The sequence below is a fragment of the Branchiostoma floridae genome, chromosome 11 (genome assembly GCF_000003815.2).
Source record: "Branchiostoma floridae strain S238N-H82 chromosome 11, Bfl_VNyyK, whole genome shotgun sequence".
NCBI lineage: Eukaryota > Metazoa > Chordata > Leptocardii > Amphioxiformes > Branchiostomatidae > Branchiostoma > Branchiostoma floridae.
In genome coordinates this window covers 2,087,357-2,110,068 of record NC_049989.1, presented here as the reverse complement: position 1 = coordinate 2,110,068, position 22,712 = coordinate 2,087,357, and the positions used below count along the sequence as shown (strand labels likewise).

The following is a 22,712-nucleotide window of genomic DNA, read 5'->3' as shown; positions in this document are numbered from 1 at the left end:
CGACCTACTCCTCTGCCAACCAACTCCTCTATCGTGTTTTCAATCTTTTTGACATATTTCTACTGCTTTTCCAGCGACCTCGGGAGCCTGGTGGAGGCTACGGCCCGTCCCACGCCCTTGCCGCCGGAGGAGAGCTCCTGACGCCCCGCTCACGCCTGGTGTTCCTCCCGACTACTTACGCCTAATGCGGACTGACAGGTACGGCGCGCTGCAGCGTGCGCGACACGATCTGCGGGTTTACGACAGAGCCGATTTGCGGCAGTTTTTTTTATGTCAAGGGCGCTATCAAAAGTTTTCTTGCAGTCAAGGACGTTATACTACGTCCATGTTGCTGTTGTAACTAAGGAGAGAAATAATGTTATAGACGCTGATTAATTTGTATAAAAAAAGAAGAGAAAATCAATTAACGCTTGCCTGCTTTTTCCTGTTTCCCTACTCAACAGGTTTTAATCGGGAGATTGGGTTATGGACAGGATTCATCTTGTCAATAACAGAAATATTATTGCACTGTTCACAGGATCGTCTTGTCAATAGTGTTTTTTTATTGACTGGATCATCTTGCCAGTGATTCTGTCAATAGCTCCAGACTTAAAGTTGAAAGTATTTTACTTCTACTTGGAACAAGCGGAAAATATTGTTAAAATAACTTGTGCAAAGATAAGAGAAAGTCATCTAAGTCGACCACTTTCCGATGCTTTTTTCCACTCATTAGATTTTATAGGGCTAGTGGTACACATAGGGACATTGCCCAAAGAGTACAGCGAATTGCTAATTGTGTTATTTTGACAACAGGATCGACCTTGCCGTCCACTTAAGGGTCGTGATTACACATACACTGTCCCACTTGTGGGCTAAGTTTGTCATACGAGGCGTTGGGTTAGGTTTTGAATTAAGGCGACCTTTTAAGTGTCACATAAATGACCAAACCGTTTCTGCAATGCACTATGAAGACAGACGTCAAACTTCAGAACGTAAAAGAACCCAACACACTTTAATATCGAGTAGGAGTGACCCGTTGTGTTTGGCCAAAAACGCGAGCCACAGAAGAGCCGCATCACACTAGTACTAGCTTGTAGAAAAGTATCATGCTTCACATCAAATGAGGATAACAAAATAGTATGAAGGATTGTCAGACGAGAGTTAGCCGGCCAGCGAAGGTTCAGTTCTCCGCAGAATCCCAACTCTTAAGGTTACCCTGCCAACTTCACGACGCTGAAGGCTCATCTAATCACAACTTTTCCTCAAGTCTTTCGGTTTTCTCTCAATAGATAATTGAGCTATAATTGGATCCGTTTATTTTCATGGCTCGACTTCTATTCCTCTGGGTGTACAAATAGTCTTCGTGTGGATGTCCCTGTAGAAATGGGAGCTCAACTGTGAGACCGCTACCAATTGAGCTCCTATTTCTAACTAGTAGCCAAAGTCAAAGCTGGGAGACTACGGTTCAATCCCAGGAAGGCGCATCTCGGTTGGGACTGCGCCCGTCCTTCGGAAGGGACTCAAAATGGGGTTTCCGTGTTCAAGGAGGTGCATCGAGCACGTTAAAGGGAAAGGACTAGCAACCCCTGTAAAAATAAACTATGCTACAGAAACAGCAAGGACACTTGTTGCCATATGTGCCAATAGGCAGTAGGCACTACGAAGGTTTGAACGAACGACGTAGTCTTCAAACCTTGCATTACCCATGCGGTTTGGTGATCTGATAGACTCCCGAAAGACAGCATCCCCTGAGCGGAGGTTTGTCTCCTTTAATTGGACAATTAACCCGAGGAAGTGGTTCTGCGGTAGGAACCGTTAGGCTGTACCGACCCGCGCCGACCCGGGATTTGTACGGATCAGCCCGATGAAGTGGAGGAAGTCCGTCCGGTTGGCTCGGGGGACCGAGACAAGTTTGTTAGTGAAACGTCAAGTTGAAGGGCCGTCTATTGTGGCAGAAAGTTTAAATGCTCAAATGGTTAGAAAACTTAGAACACTAATATAGTAAGAGAAAAGTCACTGTTGTCGTTGTCTACGTCAAAATGGCAAAGTACCTGCTCCTGACGTATGCATTCTAATCTCCAATCAGACGTAATGATCAAGGTATTTCTCGGTGTTTTATGCATGCACTTTTAAAATCATTTACTAATTTCAAGTCTTCTATTCTTCGTTTCTTTTCTTGAAACTAAAACACCAAACTGTCGAGCAATAAAGTTCGTCCATTCATTACCTACCAAGCAGTGTGTGGTCAGTCAGTACTGGTCAGCATCACCAGTGGCTACCCCTATCTGCTCCGCGGACCAGGTCATCTTTTTAAAATAAACTCCGCGGACATGTACGTCCCGGTGACCGTGGAATTGAATTATAAACCACAGGGTAGCACCTACGGGCACCGCCATCGCAGTGACGTGGTCAGGCGATTCCTGACAAGCGGGATAGGGACATCCATCTGTCAGCGGGTCAGCTTAGGGCAGGGACACGGTATGACCTACGTGTAGCTCTGTGTTTTAAGCGTTTTCCTTTATCCTGGACATGCTGTGGTCGCACATAGCTTCTGATGTAAGGAAAAATTGGTATAGGTTTGGGCTCCCTAGCAGCTTACTACGGGACTGCAGGGGCAAAGATAGGAAAATGAGGCAAAGTGGATAAAGGAAAGACGCATTTTTATTATACTTTTGTTGCGGTGAAAATGTACGTATGTCTTTATGCAATGAATTTCCAATCGAACTCTGTGTAGTACTAGCTATAGTAGTTTTTCAATAGCAATATTTTTCTCATGCGATCTCTTCCCAAAATCAGTTCTGGGAAAGTGTTTTACCGCAGAAAATTTCCCACCACATCAAAGTCTCTGCCGTTATAAGTTTAAAAGCACGAATGGTCCAAGGGACAGCGCACATGAAGTTCCCGCCTGCCAAAACCACATTGTAAACCGTGGCGCCTCTGCAGACGATACAGATCTCTTTGTGATAAAGATGAAAGATTCGACCTTTCCGTGTGACACGTTGTAGATCTAGGGATCGTCATAGGGGAGGGGGGTGTTGGAATATTGGGTCAATCTGTTTTGCGGCTTAACGATGCAAAAATGTTTTTGTTTTTTTTCAAGAAAGTTGACCAAAAAAAGGAAACAAGGAAAGAAAAAACATTTCACCATCTGTTGACACGAAAGAAGGAAATAGGAAGAACTTCCGTGTCGCTGGCTTGTCTCCAGGCTTTGGTGTATTGTCGAGTCCCTTTTAATGCCCCTCAGATACTTTTCAATGTGTTTCACTGAAAACAAGATGTATTATTAAGAGTTTTATTTGTAAGTTATTGCCCGAGGGTCGAGGGATGTAACAGGTCGAGGGATGCAACATGTAACATTATACAGACAGTGCAATGGTGACAAGTGAAACAATTAAACTGTTCCAATGAGAACTGATACTACGGAATACAATCTAAGCTTTTTAGAGGTTTGCCTTTTTTAATGAAAGCAGTGGAAGACATGGTATTGGAAGGTGGAGCCCATCCATCTCCTAACATCATCTTTTAGCCACCACCGAAGTTTAGTCGAAGGTATCTATTTATACAACTGGTTGGAGTTAGGAAAAGACCTTTCAAATGGACGCAACATCGGTGGCATATCAGGGGGTTCGAACCAAGGACCTCTGCGTTATCAGCCAAACACCCAAGCCATTAAGACAACACGACATCGCCCGTTAGAGGGACAGTTAACGTTGAAGATGAAATATATTTCGTCTTCCACCCCTTCCCGACGCACAGTAGTTACAAATTCTCCCCCCACCACAGGTATAAGTCCAGAAAAGTCTCGCGGCTGTTCCATCCGGTGTCGACACCCCGCGTTAAGTGTCCGCGTCCTTCCTCTAACCGCTACAAGGGATTTGTTACCACAGTCTCGCGTTTCACAAAGCAAACTGGCGACGTGTCCGGCATTAGGGAGTCGCCAGGTAGTCTCACCTGTCCCCACCTGCCTTAAGCCGGCCAGCTCGAGCCAGGCTCCGACCGGACACGCTCGGGGGGCCGGTGAGTCCACGGCGCGCCGCCACTGAGGCCTCCCTGATCTCACGGCGGGCCATCTAAACCCTAAGCGAACAAGATTAACAGAACTCTTCTCTTTCCCAAAGTTTGAGAAAGCGTTACCGAGCGCCCAAGTGGCGTGATAGAAAGTTCTGATGAAGAATTCCGAGAAAACAACGTATTCTGCAGAACTCATTCTTTAGAACGTATTCTATAGAACGTTCTACAGTTCTGTAGAATTTATCTTCATATCTTCCACAGAAGTTATTCTATAGAACGTATTTTAGAGAAGATTTTCCACAGAACGTCCTGTATAAGTTGTAGAGAACCTCGCTTCCACTTTAATGGAACGTGGCCATCTAACCACTAGGACGGTGCTCTCGCCGCACTCTCTCTGCGACCTTAATTTGAGAGATCGCTCAACGAATTGTTTAAAGGGAAAACGAATCTTTTGGCGCTTTGTGTGTTGTCTGTTGTCTTCTCAGTCATACTTTTACGTCTTGTATGATATACCCAGTATGAAATCGAAGGGTACACACATCCGTTTTAGGTCGCGGAGAGAGCGCAGCGCGATCGCCACCAAGTGGAAAGGAGGCCTAAGCGAACAAGATTAAAGAGAACTCTCCTCTTTCCCAAAGTTTTGGATGAAGCGTTGCCTGGAGTTGGTGAGTCCCTCCCCTCTACGCGACGACTGTCTCTCCCAGCTAAGCCCGGGATGATCGTCTATCTGATGGCGTCACGCATCGCAGAGAGAGGCGGCTTGCGGGACAGAGCGTTGGGATGGACGAGAAGACGTGAAGGCAACACAAGAAAAACAGCCAAAAACAACATCACACACCGGTGCACCGGAGGTGTCTGGAAAAATAGTTGCGGGAAAGTTTATGACAAGACAAAAAAGCTAAGGAGCAAAAGTACATGTGTACCTGGAAAAGCCTGGCACTTGAAGCGAAACGTCGAGTCGTTATTCCTACCTTGTGTACCAATATCCATAATCATTCAAAAGCTCCTTCCATAAATACTAGGCTTAACTTCTGCTAATTTTGTGATAGTGCAGTTTTAGAGTAAGTTACTACTTAAACAATCTTGTGATACCTTTTAATGTACATGAAGAACAAGGGATGACTGTTTTTGTCCCTACGGAATACCTGGTGGCGCATTACGCCTTATCGCCACTTTGTCGCAGAAATCTTAACCCGTACAGCGGAAAGCACCAATTTTACGCCTAAGTAACAATAGCTCTGCTAACCACAGTGCACCGGTACTAACTGGCACCTGTTCACTACAGAGCCTCTAGATCCCACCATTAGCCAAACGGTGCCGGGGTGTACCTGCGCGATCGTTAGGAAATATTCCAGATTCCATTGGAAGGGTAGTGAATGAATGAATGAATGTTCAACTGGACAGTAAATAAGAAAAAAGAATCTAGGAAATTCCCCTCACATAAAAGAAGGAAAGGAATCAATGAATCAATGAATAGGGGAAAGAAATGAATGAATCAATGAATAGATGAATGAATGAAATAACTTTTTAATAGATATATGCCCTTACAAGCTAAGTACACGTCATTGTGATAAAGCATGATATCAATTGCAGAGATATAAGAAGGTGTAATCTTACTACATCATATCTACCATGAATAATGTATACTAGTATGTACATGCCCAACGTCTTCTCGCTTACTAAGACAGCTGTAAATGTAAGGACAGGTGGAGGCTACAATATCATGGTCAATACATACTATTGTTTGCTAAATTTTCGCAGAACAGAGCTTCGGCAGACAGTAGAAGGCACACAGGTACCGCGTGTACTCAGTGTCATGAGCCTTGTCCCAACAAATTACTTCGACCAACGCCGTCCTGTGCTAGACTCTACATTACTCTTTTTGCCGTTTCCGTACTACATTTTTATCGTCGAAGGCAGGCCACAGGAAACTGAGTACAAAAAGAACTGACATGTCCTTAGAAAGAAAGCACATTATACGCTTGCACCCCTGAGGCCAGCTTCTTCACAGAGTCTAAGATAGTTTAGAGTGTCTCTAGCCATTCAACAGGTAATGCTGAGGAGCCTGAAAGAGGCTAAAACGTTAGCTAGCAAGTTACCGTCGTAGCCTGGAACCCATGTAATCATTTGTGCACAATTGTGCGCTTATATCAAGTAGGCACATCCCAAGGGACGGCCACTGGTCAGTACAGGTGGTTACAAAGTTACAGGAAAGAAATATGACGATCGCGGTTATGATGAAGGTGGCTTGTACACTCCAAGCAGAGGTTCGACTCCGGCTGTTTTTTAAAGTTTTTTTTAGTCGTTTTTATCGGGATTTCTGTTTTGTTCTGTTTCCTTTCTGTCTCGCGCCCAAGTTTTGAGGAAGAGGTCACGCGTTGGAGTCCTGGTTACAGTACATACGTCAGCCATATCGCAACATCGGAATCAGACAAATGACAGAAAGAGCCCGTTGTAACATTTTCTCCAAACACTTGAGCGTTTCTTATTTAGTTATTACATGTATCCAGGAGGCGCCAGTTCAGGCCGAATCAAGCTAGACAAGCTTGGATCTTGCTTGTACAGCCAAACATTCCAGAGAAGACCACTCAGGGGACCGATAAAATCGGAACTATTGGATTCTTGATGCTTGTGAAAATGCGAAAAAAATATTTTAAGGGACCACCAAAAAGTGGTCACATTGGCCAGGTGATCCTTATGTAGAGGTGTACAAATTCGACTGTTTGTATGGTTTGATGGTGTATGTGTGGACGGCAAACGTACTACGATTTGCGATAAAACAACGTAACGTAAAACGAGCCAATTCGTCCATCTGCTAGCCTGGGTACTATCCGGGTAGTAGTTCGCTCCTATGTTCGCTTCTGCGGAATAGCAAAGAAGAAACTTTATATAGTGTAGAACAAACTTGTTGTCGGAGCGAACTACTATCCGGATGGTACCCAGGCTACACATCTGCTTGGCAATGATATGAGCCGAGATGTCCCTCATCATTATACCATTTGTAGCTTCCTGTAGCCTCCTGCACGGCGGAGAGGCTATCGCATGGGACAAACACATCTGCCGTGATTCCACATCGCTAACGATCCACGGACATAATGAGGGATAATTTGGGGTTATCGCGCGCGAGTGGCGGCCACTCTGTGCGTTACCGAGCGCCCAAGTGGCGTGATGACGTCGCAGCTGTCCACAGCTGACGCGTTGTACAGGCCAACTGTTCATAGAAATGTTTGTCAAAGAAGCGCCGCCTGGCGGGCGAACAGGTGGTTCTCACTTCAACAAGAGGTTCCATTTAACGTATTCCATGAAAAGTTCACATTCTAAAGAAAGTTCTTTCGAACGATTTTTATAGAATGTATTCTATAGAATTCATTCTTAACAATTCTTAATAATGTTCTATAGTTCTGTAGAACGTATCTTATAGAACTTATTCCACAGAAGTTATTCCATAGAACGTGATACAACGTATTCTACAGCAAGTTTTCTATAGAGCGTTTTGTATATCACAAAGTTGTATAGAACCTTGCTTTCGCTTTAATGGAATGTCGATGACGGAGTCCACAAAAACGGTAGACACATTTTCTAGCAGTTACAAGTTGCACCCCATAGACTGTCGTCTTACGTCCTATTGACTTGGATACATCATGTGTATCTACATTTGTAGAGTTGAACAGGTAAGACACGAAACACAATACTACTCAATGAAAAGCTGAGATATACGTATGTCCTTTTTTGAGGACAATATTCTGCTTGAAGTGCCTAAAATGTTTAACTTTCCCATTCCCATTGTCTTTTCGGAATTCTACAAGTATGATGAGTCGATTTGGGGGGGGGGGGGTGTCATTCAAAGGAGGTAATGTTTTATTGAAATTTAACGATGCTAAATATGTCATTGATAGTGATTACTCATGTGGAAAAGTATCTTAACGTGTGGCTCTTTGATTTGTATATCACAGCGTCTATGGTTTAAATTTGCACAGTGAAGCGGACAAAGCCGAATTATCTGTATTCCGGACGCGGCGTCAGTGGTAGGAAAGTTCACGGGGTTCGCGCGTGTGTCCCGCGGGCAGGGCGCCCGGCCCCACCGCGGGAGCAGGAGGCGCTGAAACCGATGATCATAGGCCATGATCCGCCGCCTGCCGCCCGCCGATACATCCGGCAGATAACGGTTAGAGCGTGCCGCGGCTGGATAGTACAGTACCTCCCGGCTAGAAGCACTTTCCGCCAACTGTCGTCACACGTACGAACCGCTATCTCCCGCTGTGAGAGGTGGAGCCCCCCGCGCCTACCCAACCCGCCCCGAAATACGCCGGCTAATTGGATCTCGCACGAAGGAAGCCCGCACTTCAAATCCAATATTTACAGCAGATATCCCCCGCACAATCCACCCCCTATCCTCGGGAGGATGCCTCCGTTTTCATTTACTCATCTTTTAAAAAAAAAAGATAGGATCGATGGACAAGGGTTGCTAGGAGCGGTTTTTGCCGCTTCCGACAATCTGCGACTTTTCCCGCCTCCCATGGCGTTTGGTGCGGCGGTAGCGGCGAGACCATATGTCGATAATAATTTTAATTCCGCCTCATTTGATTCGCACAATGACGGCGCATTATTCTCTGTAGAAAGTTAAATACACACCATCGGTAAAGCCTCCACTTTTTGTGCGCGCGCGCCCCCAGGGCAGTCATTATTGAAAATCTTCTCGTCTGCTGTCGAATCACGGGTCAGAGGGACGGAATGAGCCGTGCTGCAGCCGCTCAAAGAGCCCGGGTGTTTCGGGAAAAGCCCCCGGGCTCCAGTCGAAGCGCTCGCTGCCGCTCCGGCCGCGATAAACTCGCACTTTTCGGCCTGTACTTGGAAAGCTCGTGTCTCTCGCCGTTTGATCAAAAACCCTTGAATCGGACCAGCCTTTAATCGCGCCGGGAGAGAGGGAATTCCAGGGAATTTCGCCAAATGGTCGGCAATGAATAATAGATCAAAACTGATCTGGAAGCGGGCTGGAGATACAAATGAACAGGCGCGCAACTTACATTAAAGTTTCATCCATCCCCATAGCCTAAAGTGGGGAATATGGCACTCCGAACATGAGTGTGGTGCCACTTCTATCCATTACACACTGACAGGTGTCCCGGCCATTTTGGGTCATTCAGCCACAACCCATTAGGGTTTAACTGTCCAAATCACCCCGTAATTGTACCCCTGATCCCACAAAAGTAGCTAATATTGCCGTTTTTTTCCAGAGTATGTCATCTCGGGTATCCATGAACATTGTAAGTGACACCGCAACGTTCAGTGTTCGGGAGTTTATGGTTCAGGGTAGGCTCTGATACCCATAGATCGGGACCGTAGATTGAAGAAACGGGTTTTTCGGACGGGACGCGGGCAATTTTTAAGATTGTTCCGCAGTGATCTCCGCTCAATGACAATATGAATGATTCAGGGAAGTCCCGGGAATCTCTTCATTCGATCAGGCACTTCTCCGGGTTGGAAATCAATCGCCCTGATATTGTTTTAGTGACCGGGTCACTTCGGGATGGCTCAAAACTTTCGCTCCCGCTCGCAAAGTTGTCGCTGATCGAACAAATCGAGAAGGAAAGTTATTTTCTGCGAGTAGATCATTGGTTGGATACGCTTTTATTTCATAACGCCCGAAAATGTGCATGGTTTTTGTCCTGCAATATCATCATAAAACGGCTGACTGGTTTGATAAAGAGCATATATATTCTGTGGATTGATACGGCCGCCAAATTGGTTCTCTAACAAAATCGTCTCTAGCCACTGAAAAAAAAAAGTGTACACCCAAGGAGCTTACATCAAAGAAAGTTTAGCTACTTGGTACACTGAAGACGGTCTTGGCTTGAAGTACTGGTTGCAATAATTGTAATCTTTCTAGTTTGCCCAGATATACATTTGTCCGTACTTTTGCATATATTTTGAAGTATCTAGGATAAGGAGATTTCATCAATGACATTTTGCCAATTGGTGTGGCCTTATAAGAAGAAAGACCTGTTGCAACCACCATTGTTATTTCTGTTCGTCTTCCTTCAGTTACCGTAATAGTAGAGGTGTTAACGACAAATTTAAGAAAATCTGCAAAACGAAGTTCAGCGGCAAAAACAGCCTTGGATTTGAAAACCCCATACGAGCCTTTCTAGTTTCGCAAGTCACAAAAAGCGCTGTTTTTCTCACTTCAGGTTTCAGATTGCTTCAAATTTGGCTCTCTTGAGGGTTCTAATTGTTACTTGATATGAACACAAATTTGGACATTCTTATTATAATTCAACAGTTCCCTTACACAGTTGAAATGCTCTATCGATATGCTCTATTTACTAGTTTGATTTGATTTTTTTAACAGCTCATGGTCTTGCCCTTTGAGAATGCACATAATTCTGATGCCATTCATTCATTAAATTTCCATTGGCCTGAAGTTAAAGAACTGTCTAAACGAAAATGTGGCTCTCAGGTAGTTTCAGAGCCAGTCCTGTTCTTGACCTTTTTGGACTAGCTATCAGGGTTTCATGAGTGAATATGTCTTCTTCTGCAGAGGCCTTTTTGGGAGCTTGAGTCAATCGCAATTTCTTGCCTGTTTTAATTTTATCAGCTTCATACTAGTAGTAGTAACTTGCAATTGCACCATTTGCATCAAGTAACTTTCGCAATCATCAAGAGCTGGTGGATTGACAAACTTAGTTAATGTTGATATGTGATGTGATGTTGATGATTGTTTTGTACATCTTAGCCATTACCTGTTGTTATCTTGAGTATACAGTTAAAACTGCCCAAGAAGACCACTCAGGGTACTGATAAAATTTGGTCTCAATATGGACAGGTGGTCAGTTAGACAGGGTTCTTTATGCTTGTATCAATGGGAAAACCAGCAATCAGTGGCCACTTTGACCAGGTGGTCACTAGTGCAGATTTGACTGTACATTTGTATGAATGACCAGGTACCCCTTATATAGAGGTGGTCACTTGTACACTTATACTGTCTGTATATCAATGGCCAGTTGGTCCTTATGTAGAGGTGGTCACTTCTACAGGTTTGACTGTATATCAATGACCAGGTGGTCTGTATGTAGAGGTGGCCACTAGTACAGGTTTGACTGTATATGAATGGCCAGGTGATCCTTGTGTCGAGGTTGTCACTTGTACAGGTTTGACTGTATAGCCATGGCCAGGTGGTCCTTATGCAGAGGTGGTCACTAGTACAGGTATCAATGGCCAGGTAGCTCCTATGTATAGGTGGTCACCAGTACAGGTATGACTGTAGAAAAATGGACAGGTGGTCCATATGTAAAGCAGTTCACTTGTACAGGTTTGACTGTACCCTTATGTAGCACAGTTCTCTAGTACAGGTTTCACCGTATACCCTAAATATGTTTCCACAGATGCCCTTCCTATGCGGCAAACTCCACCATCCCCCTCCATGGTCAGCTCTTCCAGGGCGTACAGAAGCTGGTCTACTTTAGCATTCATGTTCTGTCCGGGCGAGTAACCAAGGTGAGACATACGGCATTTATGTGGTATTGAATAAGGCGCGGGAAGAGGCGCGGGTCCTGGGAGTGGATCACGCAGGTTGACCCCTGGGTGTGTGAGGTTCCACCCGGCCGGTCACCAGATGGACAGGACACGGTGGTGTGGAGATGGTGCTCTCCAAGCAGAGGTTAGGCTCTGGCTGTTTTTATCAGGCTTTCTGTTTTGTAGAAATGGGCCCGGAGACATGAAGATTTCAGTACAACATAGAAAACCAATAAAAACGCCTAAAAGAGGTAAGCCAGAACCTGACCTCTGCTTGGAGATGTGGAGACAGCAGAATGCGCTGTTTGCAAGGACATATAGATGGGACACTTGCACTTGTGTTCTACTTGCACTGACACACATACACAAACACACACATACATATGCATACATACAGAAATTACTGCCTTTCTGTATTTCTTCTCCAAGAGGGTTTTATGGTTTTATCTCCGATGCGGGCCATGAAGTTTATTCCCAGGAAGCATCTCAGTCTATAAACACACAAACACACACACAAACAGATGCACATACACAAACAGATGCACATGCACATGCAGATGCACACACACACACACACACTATTTTGCTCTAGCTCTATTTTGAATAGCTTGTATCAACTTTACTAAAACCCTGTTAAACTGACCAAAACTTTGTACCAACATACCTGCACATTTCACACCTGGTAATGTTACATTCAAATGGTATGTCAACTACTATTACAGAAAGTCAAACATCTCCAAAGTCAGCACACATTAACACTGTTATTAGCAAAAGAATTGTCTTTATTATCTACAACATTTTCATCATCAGTATAACATATGTTCTTCACAGTTCACACATAATACTGTCCACACAACAGTCTCTCTCACGTCGACTCCTAAAAGTAAAACACATCTTAATTTGTCTAGACCGACCAGTCCGTTCTGCGGCCTGTAAAACGCAGGGCTTACGCTGGTGTAAGAGGAAGAGTGCTCTGACGTTTTATGGCCCTGTAGGAAAGTGGGATCCCTCCTCTCCTTGAGTGTAAAACAGTTATTGTAAGATAAGCAGGACGGTTCACTTCCACGCTATCATTTCTGCCAAGTCCATCCCGGCCCCGACGTATCATCATTATCACCACAATAACAATAAAGATGTTCTCCCTGCCCTTCTGTGGGGGTTGGGAAGTATTACTCATTTTTCCTTTATATTCCCCTATCTGTGGCAGCATAGCTCTGAGGCATTTTGGCCATTACAGTGTAAGTGTATATCACTGATTCCTGACAAAACCATCATCGTAACACAGCTGCTGATATAAGGATGGGCAGCAGGCCGGCTTTTTATTGAGGCAGCAGCGCCGAGGAACGTCAGCAAACAGGATTACTGACGTGACTTGATGAATCGGAAAAGTGCTAAGGCCAGACAAATTTAATTACCCGTTTTGCAGAACCCATGATTTTTGCTTGGCCAGTTTGGAAAATGCATTCCTTTTAAAACACACCAACCAAAAAATAAAAACATACTGGGTGGAGGACAACAACAAAACTGGCAAACAGCAAAATTCAGCTACATCTTGTTAAGTGTTTTCGTATAAAGACAAGGATAGATTCTCAATGTCGACAACAAAACTGACAAACAGAAAAATTCTGCTACATCTTGTCAAGTGTTTTTTGTACAAAGACGAGGTTAGTTTTCAAATTATACAAACCATTTACATGCCCTATCACTGCAGCTATATTGCTGGGCAAGGCCAACGCCATGGCAATTGTTTTGCTGTGTCACAAGTCAGTGTTTCTGACTTTTGAGCATTTCTTGTTTTTTACCTATGTACAAATTTAGCAGGGGTTTTTCAGATAATACATGCACATCAAACCTTTTAAGGACTTTCAACTTTGTCATTTCATCTGTCATTTGTTCCATCATCATTCTACATTAACTTAACATTTCAAAAACACACATCAAGAAAAAAAAAATCCATTTTGATGCGATTAAGTCTTTTCAGCCCGAGGCTGTGATATTACAGAAAAGTGTTCTCAAAACACTCCAGAATTAAAAATTAAAAGAGCAACTCCCACTTTACCACACATCTGGTATAACTTCTCATTAGTCCTGCACTTTACTCATTTAGGGGCTCGGCATGTTGATATTGCTGTAATCTGCCCATCAATACCTCATGTGCATTAGCAATATCCAGGATTGGACTCGCAGGACGGAAAACAAAACTTGTGGGATTCTCCGACCGATGGTCGATACGGCGCTAAAGGTGAAGTTGTCGGGCGTTCTCTCTCGGAGTAGTTTGAATTAATAATCACCTTAATGGCGAACGCTGCATTTAGATATCGAGTCGACTGTCTCTGCCAGTCGCCACTCTCCGCCCAAGCCCAATTATTGAGCTATTACTCTTAAGTAAATGAAGACGAATGAAGTGGGGGTGGTGGGTTGGGAGGCTCCCCCGATTCCGGTGAAAATTGTAGCACTTTACCGTGTAAACCGGGCTGAGGGGCATTAGTCGCGCGGCGATTACCGTCGTTTGGGGGATTCGTTCCGAAAGCGCCGCGAGATGGCGGGTAAAATGGGGGATTTCGTAACTGCCGTCTGAATGGACGCCGTAATTCCTGAAGATAGTATGAGAGAGGAGTCGGCTAATTCCAAAGTGCTACAGTTAAACTTCCAGTCGATATCATATAATCTACCCGACAGAAACGGTAGCAAAATTGCGACATGCTAAATTGACAGTCAATTCCTGCGGAGAACCCAATCCTGAGAATCAATATTTACAAAATGGTAATTAGGGTCGTAAAACACTGGGTGTTTATATATGTGGGTAATTGTAATACATTAAGGGTCTCTTGCATTTCATGAATACAGTTTTGAAAATGTCGTGCTGTGACATACATTGTACGTATGGTATGTCCGGCACCACCATTGGCTCCAGTATTGATTGTCATGTAATATTGTAACAGTTCAATAGTCTATTCAAACTTTAGGAGTTCAGCCAGGGGTGACTGACTACTGACAGAGACATAACAAACAAGGGATAGATATCATGTACTTCCAAATTTTTTCTGATAACACCAGGGAAATATGTCATGAAACAAAAGTAAAGCCGTACAATAACAAGTATGCTGCATATGAATCGTGCAAGATTATCATACCCTCGAAACTGCAACCCGATATAAGCTAGCCGGTACAGGCTAGATTGGCAAGTCTTGTCTGAAAGGATCAAACATGCATGGACGTGTTGATAGAAATAACACATATATTCTCAACCAAAAATGTGTCTCTGTCTGGCAGCAAAGAGGGGGAGATTTTCAGTTACAGTAGGAAACAAAAAGTCTGTTTTCACTAAAACTGTTTGGTAAACCAGCAGGATACGTCAAACAAAGGTCCGATGGGAATCGACTAAAGTGCCGTCATGATCAGGTAGGGAAAAACACAGGGTTGGAAGGGAAGCTGACAGCATTTAACAGCTTTGGACATTTGATGGACACTGGTGAGGGTAAAATGGCCCCCAAAACACCGGGTTTGGAACAGCCGTATTGAGGCAGCGCAGCGGCAGTCCAAATTTGCGGGTTCAAGTCTAGAATGATCGCGTCGGAGACCCCCTAATCAGAGGCGAAAGGGTGGCCGATAACATCAAAAATGGCGACAAAATGTCAAACGGGAGCAGAAGCTGTCCGACAAATGATAGAGAACAGAGCGGGGGCTGTCGCGACGCCGGCTGATTGCAGGCGGGGCGCTGTGACAAGGACAAATGTAATAGTCCCGTGATTTACGGCAAATAATAACTAATTTTCTCCGTAAATCCATCCAGCCAAACACCAGTCCCTTGACCCAGGCAGCGCTAACCTCGTTATGACCAGGAAAGTCGTTTGTGATGAAAATGAATTGAGGTGACCTGAGAAGTTGGCCCTGAATTTGGAGAGGCGCACTTTCCCTGCCACCAGGAATTTCATCGGATTAAAATTCCAATAACTTTTCTGATCCTGCAATATAGAATTAGTGGAGAGGTTTGCTTGTCGGTACCAGAAGTGGCGAACAAAACTACCTGCAGAACGTCCTATCAGAATAATACTGTTTAACATGCTCCAGTAAGGTTGTAGTTTTACCCAAGGAGAATTTCATCGAACTAAAATTCCAATAACTATTCTGATCCTGCAATATAGAATTAGAGGAGAGGAGAGGAGAGCTTGCTGGTATCAGAAGCAGTGAACAAAACTGACTTCCGAACGTCCTATCAGAATTATACTGTTTGGTGTAGTTTACTCAAGTTCATCGGATTAAAATTCCAATAACTTTTCTGATCATGCAATATAGAATTAGAAGAGGAGAGAGCTTGTCGGTACCAGAAGCGGTGAACAAAACTGACTGCAGAACGTCCTATCAGAATATTACTGTTTAACACACTCCAATAAGGTGTAGTTTACCCAAGGAGAATTTCATCGGATTAAAATTCCAATAACTTTTCTGATCCTCCAATATAGAATTAGAAGAGGGGAGAGCTTGTCGGTACCGTAAGCGGCAAACAAAACTGAAGGAAGAACGTCCAATCAGAATATAACTGTTTAACACGCTCCAGTAAGGTGTAGTTTACCCAAGGAGAATTTCATTGGATTAAAATTCTAATAACTTTTCTGATCCTGCACTACAGAATTAGAGGAGGGTTTGAGCTTGTCGGTACCAGAAGCGGCGAACAAAACTGACTGCAGAACGTCCTATCAGAATTATACTGTTTAACACACTCCAGTAAGGTGTAGTTTAATTGGCCTCTCTTTAAATAGCATCATTCCATTTCCATTACACACCATACAAGTCCGTACAAGTTACAAAAGTTTTCCACAGTTCTTCGTAACACAGTAATGCCGACAAAACATTTGTACTCGTTTTTAAAAGGCAACATTTGGTTATCTACACATTGTGTCTGATATAATAGATAACATGGACAGAACAGAAAGGTATATGAAATTTCTGTACAAATATTATGTTTGCCTGGTAAATTCTGATGTTAAGGATGTTCTACATTGTTCGTGCATGTTCGTATTATCTGCTGTCATTTTTTTGTGTGTGTTAAAAAACTTCTTCCATATTACTACACATCTCATCACTAAGTACAAGGGCTAATGTCATTGATCCCAAATTCTTCACATATTATTCTGTACATTATAATCTGGATATATTTAATTCATATCTATGATGGCAAGGATAAAGTTCTGCGATTGAAAACTTACTGTCGAAATTGCCTAAATAAAAACACTGACTGGACACATTTCTTGATTCCTATGGCCACATCAAGTTAATTCCTTGGTATCAGTCTCTGAAACTGCAAGATTGCATCTTTGACAACACCAGCATATTGCCACAATGCTTTGCTATAACGAAAAGGGGAAAAATCACCAGCACAATTTGAAAGAGGATATCCTTTGTTCATAAAATTGACTTCTTTGCTCCTCCCTGTTCTGGGAGTCAAAAAGGAAGGCCTTTATCTTGTTCATCCAACTTCTCATCAACAAAATGAAAGGAACAACGAACCAAATTAATGTGGCCAATAGTGTAGAAACTATTCAGTACAGTATGGTATACCGGAAGGGCAGATTCCTGCATACAGGTGAGATTTAAACTAGAATACTGTTTTCCTCTGCCGATTTGACACTGAAGAAAATCTGACAAAGGACGAACATAAGGCCCTCAAATCTCTGAAATAGAATACTGAATGTTTGAGTAATTGTACTATTAGTCTCTCTCTCCATGGGAGGGAAGAACGAGTTACATGTACATGTAGAAGACACAGTTATCTATGTGAACTAAAGAAGTCAACCTTCTTGGGTTAAGTGACCCATCTAACGCCTTCTTTCTTCTAGAGGCTTCAACCACAAGATTTCTCAGATTTCTCAACGAATTTCATAGGTAAAGAACAATTTGTCAGCCTGTGTTTTGTTGTCTTTAAAATCATACTTTTATATCTTGCAGCATATTCCAATTACGAATTCAAATTAAAGGGACAACAAATTCAGCTTTAGAACCATCCGTGTACAGAGATGGTGGGCGCCATCCAGCAACATATGATCCACTGCTCACTGAGTCATGTGTCCCATCTTCATAACGTGGCGTCACGGCAGCAGTGGATTGTTCATTACTTGACAACAACTGGAGCTGTTCTGTGGAAAATATGGGTGAGTCCAAGTTTTGTGTTGGATATGACAGTTCAACTAGTTCAAGAAATTTAGTTTTGGTTGCCCAGGAATCATAGTCCAGTGCAAAGGGGACCTGGCTGCACAGTTACCCGTCCAAAGCAACAGTGGACAGTCTCCAGGGACATCCATTCCTGAAGGAGATGTAGGATGTGTGGGTGGCTCACCAGGTGACTGCTCAGGTGTGTGGCAGGTGTCACCTAAAGAAGAGGCACCTGTTGTGGGAACATAGCTGCAGGGAGCTGGAGTAACAACTGGCATCTTACATCTGCAGGGGACCTGAGAGAAACAGAAGAAGAGTTTTAGTTTTTTTTTTCAGATCCACAATCAGTTTGACAATTTACATTGTATCTATTCTTCCTGTGGCCTCATTACATAACTGGACAAGTCTACATGATACACTGGACAATAGCATATGCAGGATATCATACATGACATGTACAGAAAACTTGAAAAAAGTGAAAAATACTAGTTACTCATTTGACATCCAGAAAGAAAACAGATCACATATCTTCATAATCTGTTGATACTTTCCTTGATATGGTACATTGTATACCAGAACCAGAAAGCCCTGATATACATGTAGTCTAAATCATGTGAAATGTTCTATTTCTTGTTCTTTTCTGAGCTGGTTAGTTATTACATACTTAGTACTCAGAACATCCACTAGCTTATTCGCCATTCTCTATATCATCCATAGTCTGAAATATTTCATTCTTACAACATCCCAATAATATGATAGCACTCCCCCCATAAACCTTGATGATGTTGACACTTACAGTTAGTGGTGGGATAAAATATGATAATAACTGTGTTACCAATAGTCATAACCCCGTGCCCAGTAAAGTGATATGTGTAAAAAATGTATAAACTTGTCTGCTGGGGGATCTTCACTTTTAATATTTACCAAAAGAATTACTCTTAAAATGTCCATCAGGCGTAGGTGATCCAAACTCATTTTGACGTGATGTTTTATGCATTGATACTCATATCCATACTGAAAGGTGATTTTACAATAACGGTACACAGGCAGGCCACATTTGGAAGAATTTAGGTCAATTGACGGATAAATTTGTCTGGGTGGAAAGATCAAGTGATAAAAGCAAATCATTCATCATATGGCAAATCATCTCAGTTCATGACAGAATATGATGTGGTCAGGACTTATCTTATAGATATGATGTTTCAGTACCATCATAGAAAAGGAAAGAAACCATCATACTTATTATGTGTCAAAGTTGCATTTTGCTCATCAGAGTTGTGATAAAAGTTAAATGTAGGATCGAGCTGTTCTTGATTATTACAAAGAAAATCGAAATAATCAATTAATATGTAGGTATTGTCATGCAAGAATTATAGTTTGAACAGACTCCACCGCTTAGGCTAGGGTTGGCAGGCAATAAAAAACAAGGTGAAGTAAGACACTGCAAGGTCAACTCAAGACAGGTGAGGTGACATAGGAGGGTCTGAATGGGGGATCCTGGCAACATTTAATGCTAAATTTAGGAGGGATGATGCAACTTTACTTGTTGTTTGGGAACAATTTCATTGGATGCAACGTTGCAAGTTTTGGGCAATCTGGCATTCAACTTTGCCAAATGACAATGACACCTAACAATGAATTCAGGATAACACACAACATGATGCTACGTAAAATCTAAGCGACTAACAACCCTTCACGAATAATTTACTAACAACACCTAACGTTGAATTAAAATGGGCCGGGAACGATTAACAGTGAATTAAAATAGCTTGCTACGCCTCGCAGAAAAAGGTATGCAGACCCTCAAACAGGTGAGACTGAAGCAGTGGGTGGTCGACTAAACTTTCCTCTTTACAAGAATCAGGTGTTTACCCTAAGGCAGTGATACATCGAACTGAGTTTTCTTTCATAGATGGGAACACTTTGGCAAGGTAAAACTCAACACAATACACAACTATGAAAAAAAAAGCTCTTGATATTGTAACTGAAGAAAAATGAGCACTTAAAAAGTAATTACAGTACTCCACAAGTGAATGCACCACCTATCCTACTATTCTCCCTAAACAGTACAGTACTAAGTTTTCTTGCATTTTTCTTTGCCTTTAAACTCAACTGTTACACAATACACAACTATGAAAAACGGGCTCTTGTCCAGTCCCAACTTTTCTAGTTCTATGTTGTAATTGAAGAAAAATGATAGAGCACTTAAAAAGTAATTATGGTACTATACTTGTCAAGTGAATGCACCACCTATCCTACCTTCCTTCCCCAAGGGATACGTCATTATTATTACTTTATCCAAACAAGTGATAATAGAGGGATTAAAGGTCCCTTTGTTACTTATGGTAGGGTGAAGATACAGGTCCCCCTAACACAATACAACTTCTCCATAAAATATTTTCCAATTACATTTAGGCAAGTAGGTTGAAGAGCAAAACCTCCCTGCAAATACAGTTTTCATGAAAGAGAGTCAAGTACAAAGTGTTGAGAATGATACCTTTCCTGTGGACTGACTTTCCAGGCCATTCATTTATACGCTACTTCTAATATCCATACCCCATATGAAGGTCTGTCAGAAGCTAGGAAAGAGATACTCTCCAAGCAAAGGTTTGGCCCAAGCTGTTTTTTTAATGAGTTTTAAGGCATTTTGGGGGGGGCTTTCTATTCTGTGCTTTTTGTATATTTACTTTATATCTGACAGCATAAAGAAAACAGCACAAAATAGAAAGCTTGACAAAAATGCCTAAAACACGTAAAAAAAACAGTCAAACCTCTGCTTTGAGAGTAGGGAATACCTTCCCTGCTTCCATATCTAGTCCACAAATTTTTCTCTAAAAGCCCAAACACAGCCTTTGGACAGGAAACGTGTTAACCACAGCAGTACTCCCATGGGTGGTGGAAACTGTGAGAGGTAATCAGTCATACAAACTATGGAGCATCTAAAAATGATGTGACAGGTCATCTTATCAAGGCTTAACTGATACAAATTCTGCTCAGCTGCCCACTTCTTTTCTTCGTACACACACACAAGAAGATGTGATGTTATGCTTACTACAATGTACCTTCGCCAAAAAAGTTCTTTTTTTGGTGCCAAATGAGTGTTCGTGTAAGATTTTTTTTTACAACACAACTAGAGAAGTTCTAAAAAGACATTAAAAACAAGCATCAACCTCGGCTTGGAGAATAGAGAACAATTGCTGTTCATCACAAACACAAATCACACTTGTGCGACTGAAAAACTGTAGACACATGGACCTCCTATGGCGTGCACCACACAATGGAAGCACCCTATCTCGGCATCTCCTTCCTTCCCTACTGTCCTATTGAACTTCCTGGTACCAAAATTGCCAAATTAATTCCCTAATCTCGTACACCAACTGCGGCGTTTTTATCTCCCCACTCCGCCCCTTTTTGGCCATGTCCCCGCTATCAACTCTTTCCTTCCGTTTTCCCTTATCTCTGCTGTTCCCACCCCAACATGGGCTCATACTACATCTCTTACATGCTTGGCTAAAGGCTGGATTTCCACATAATCCCTCTCCCCCCTTTGTGGGTAGTGTTGTTCCCATCGCGGCTGACCCCGCGGTGCCAACTCGTACTTGTCTCTCCAGGGCTCGAAATACTTTTTTCTGCATAACTGCACTGGTGAAGGTAACACTGGAAATTACCCGCAACAGACAAATTTTACCTGCACCACTCTGAATTTAGGAAGTATGGATCATACTATAATTGTTCAGGAACCATTGCTATTTGTTTCTTTTATACTGTAACATTCAATACAGCTAATAACAATCCACATACACCTACATCATATGACATTTATGTAAAAACCCAGAACATGGACAAGTGCAGGCAAGGAGGTTTTTTAACCTCCTTGGTGCAGGTAAGGTGCAGGTAGATACCAGAAATACCCGCACAGCCCCAATTTTACCTGCACTAACTGTGTTATTTCGAGCCCTGTCTCTCGTACAACCAATTTAAGGCGCAGTCAGCCTTGTTGGCACGTCTTGATCCATTGTGTTGTGTTTTATCTCTCAACCGGGGATCGGTGTGACTTCCTCTGGCCTGACAAGACGGGGGATACTTGGCTCAGGGCTGGATTTGCCGCTAATCTCCGAACGCTCATCCTGACACCCGACACCGCCGGGGAGAGGCGCGATGCGATGGGTGATGTCACTGCCCAGCGGCCCACACATGTGTAGGGTGACCTGAGGCCACACCAAATTCATTCACGGATTTTTTTCAGGAAAAAATTGGACAGACAGGTTTTAAAAATTTTTTTTTTTCAAAAGGTCTGGGGTGAAGACAAACAGCTTAAGAAACACAAAAAAACAGCAGCCTCACGAGTTAAGGGAGTGAGTCGCGATGGGTAGTGTCACCGCTCAACGGCCCACACATGTTTATCTATCTTATTTCATTCACACACATTTTGTGAGTATCAGGCAAAAAGCACCTGTCAGTTAGCTTAATATATAAAGCCTTCTACTCAAAAACAAAAGCATAAAACAAGAGTAATAAACAATGTCAACACACATACATAAATACAAAATGGATAACAGAAAGGTAAATTTAGACAAGTTGGTGCTGTATCAATTAGGAGAATACACCTGTGCAATGAATATAAGTATTGAGTTGAGTTTATTGCGTTTATTGTGATACCCTTTAGCTCATTGACACTATCAAAGATATCACAGTTTTGTAAGTGTGAAAGTGATGCTGTCCCTTTTAACAGTAAAGAACATTATGACTTGTACTGTCGTTGAGTTGCTGTAGGTCTACTATATTGGAGGCCCACACATGTATAGGATGACCTGATCTTATCACGTCGGGCCAGACAGGTGGCGAAGTCGTAACAACAATCCCGACCAACCCCATTGTTCAGGGGGAAGGACAGGAAAACACAGAATCAGACGTGCGGCCATTTAACGGCCGCGCTGGCGATCGTCGGGTGTGATAACCTGTGACGGGGGTAATCCCCATAAAAAAGGAGACAACAGCAGTGCTCTGGATCGTGTACAAGTGGTCTCCTATGGTAGGGTAGAGGTTTCAAACTTAACTAG

The 22,712-nt window shown here is 42.9% G+C and overlaps 1 protein-coding gene and 1 long non-coding RNA gene across 5 annotated transcripts in view; one reads left to right on the top strand and one right to left on the bottom strand.

Annotated features, from left to right (window-relative positions):
- The first annotated feature begins 4 nt into the window (after positions 1-4).
- On the top strand, positions 5-17,605 carry LOC118425601. The gene is made up of 3 exons (XR_004832312.1): positions 5-198; positions 11,373-11,484; positions 17,449-17,605. It is a non-coding gene; the product is annotated as an uncharacterized LOC118425601 (long non-coding RNA).
- The window catches only part of LOC118425597 (breast carcinoma-amplified sequence 3 homolog), a 106,950-nt gene continuing 96,505 nt past the window's right edge, over positions 12,268-22,712 (bottom strand). For 3 of the 4 annotated variants that reach the window (XM_035834538.1, XM_035834540.1, XM_035834541.1), the window contains one exon: positions 13,403-17,948. The gene's annotated coding sequence lies outside the window, so the exon portion shown is untranslated. Of the gene's footprint in view, positions 17,949-22,712 lie in introns of all 4 variants that reach the window. The other variant, XM_035834544.1, reaches the window with a different exon arrangement.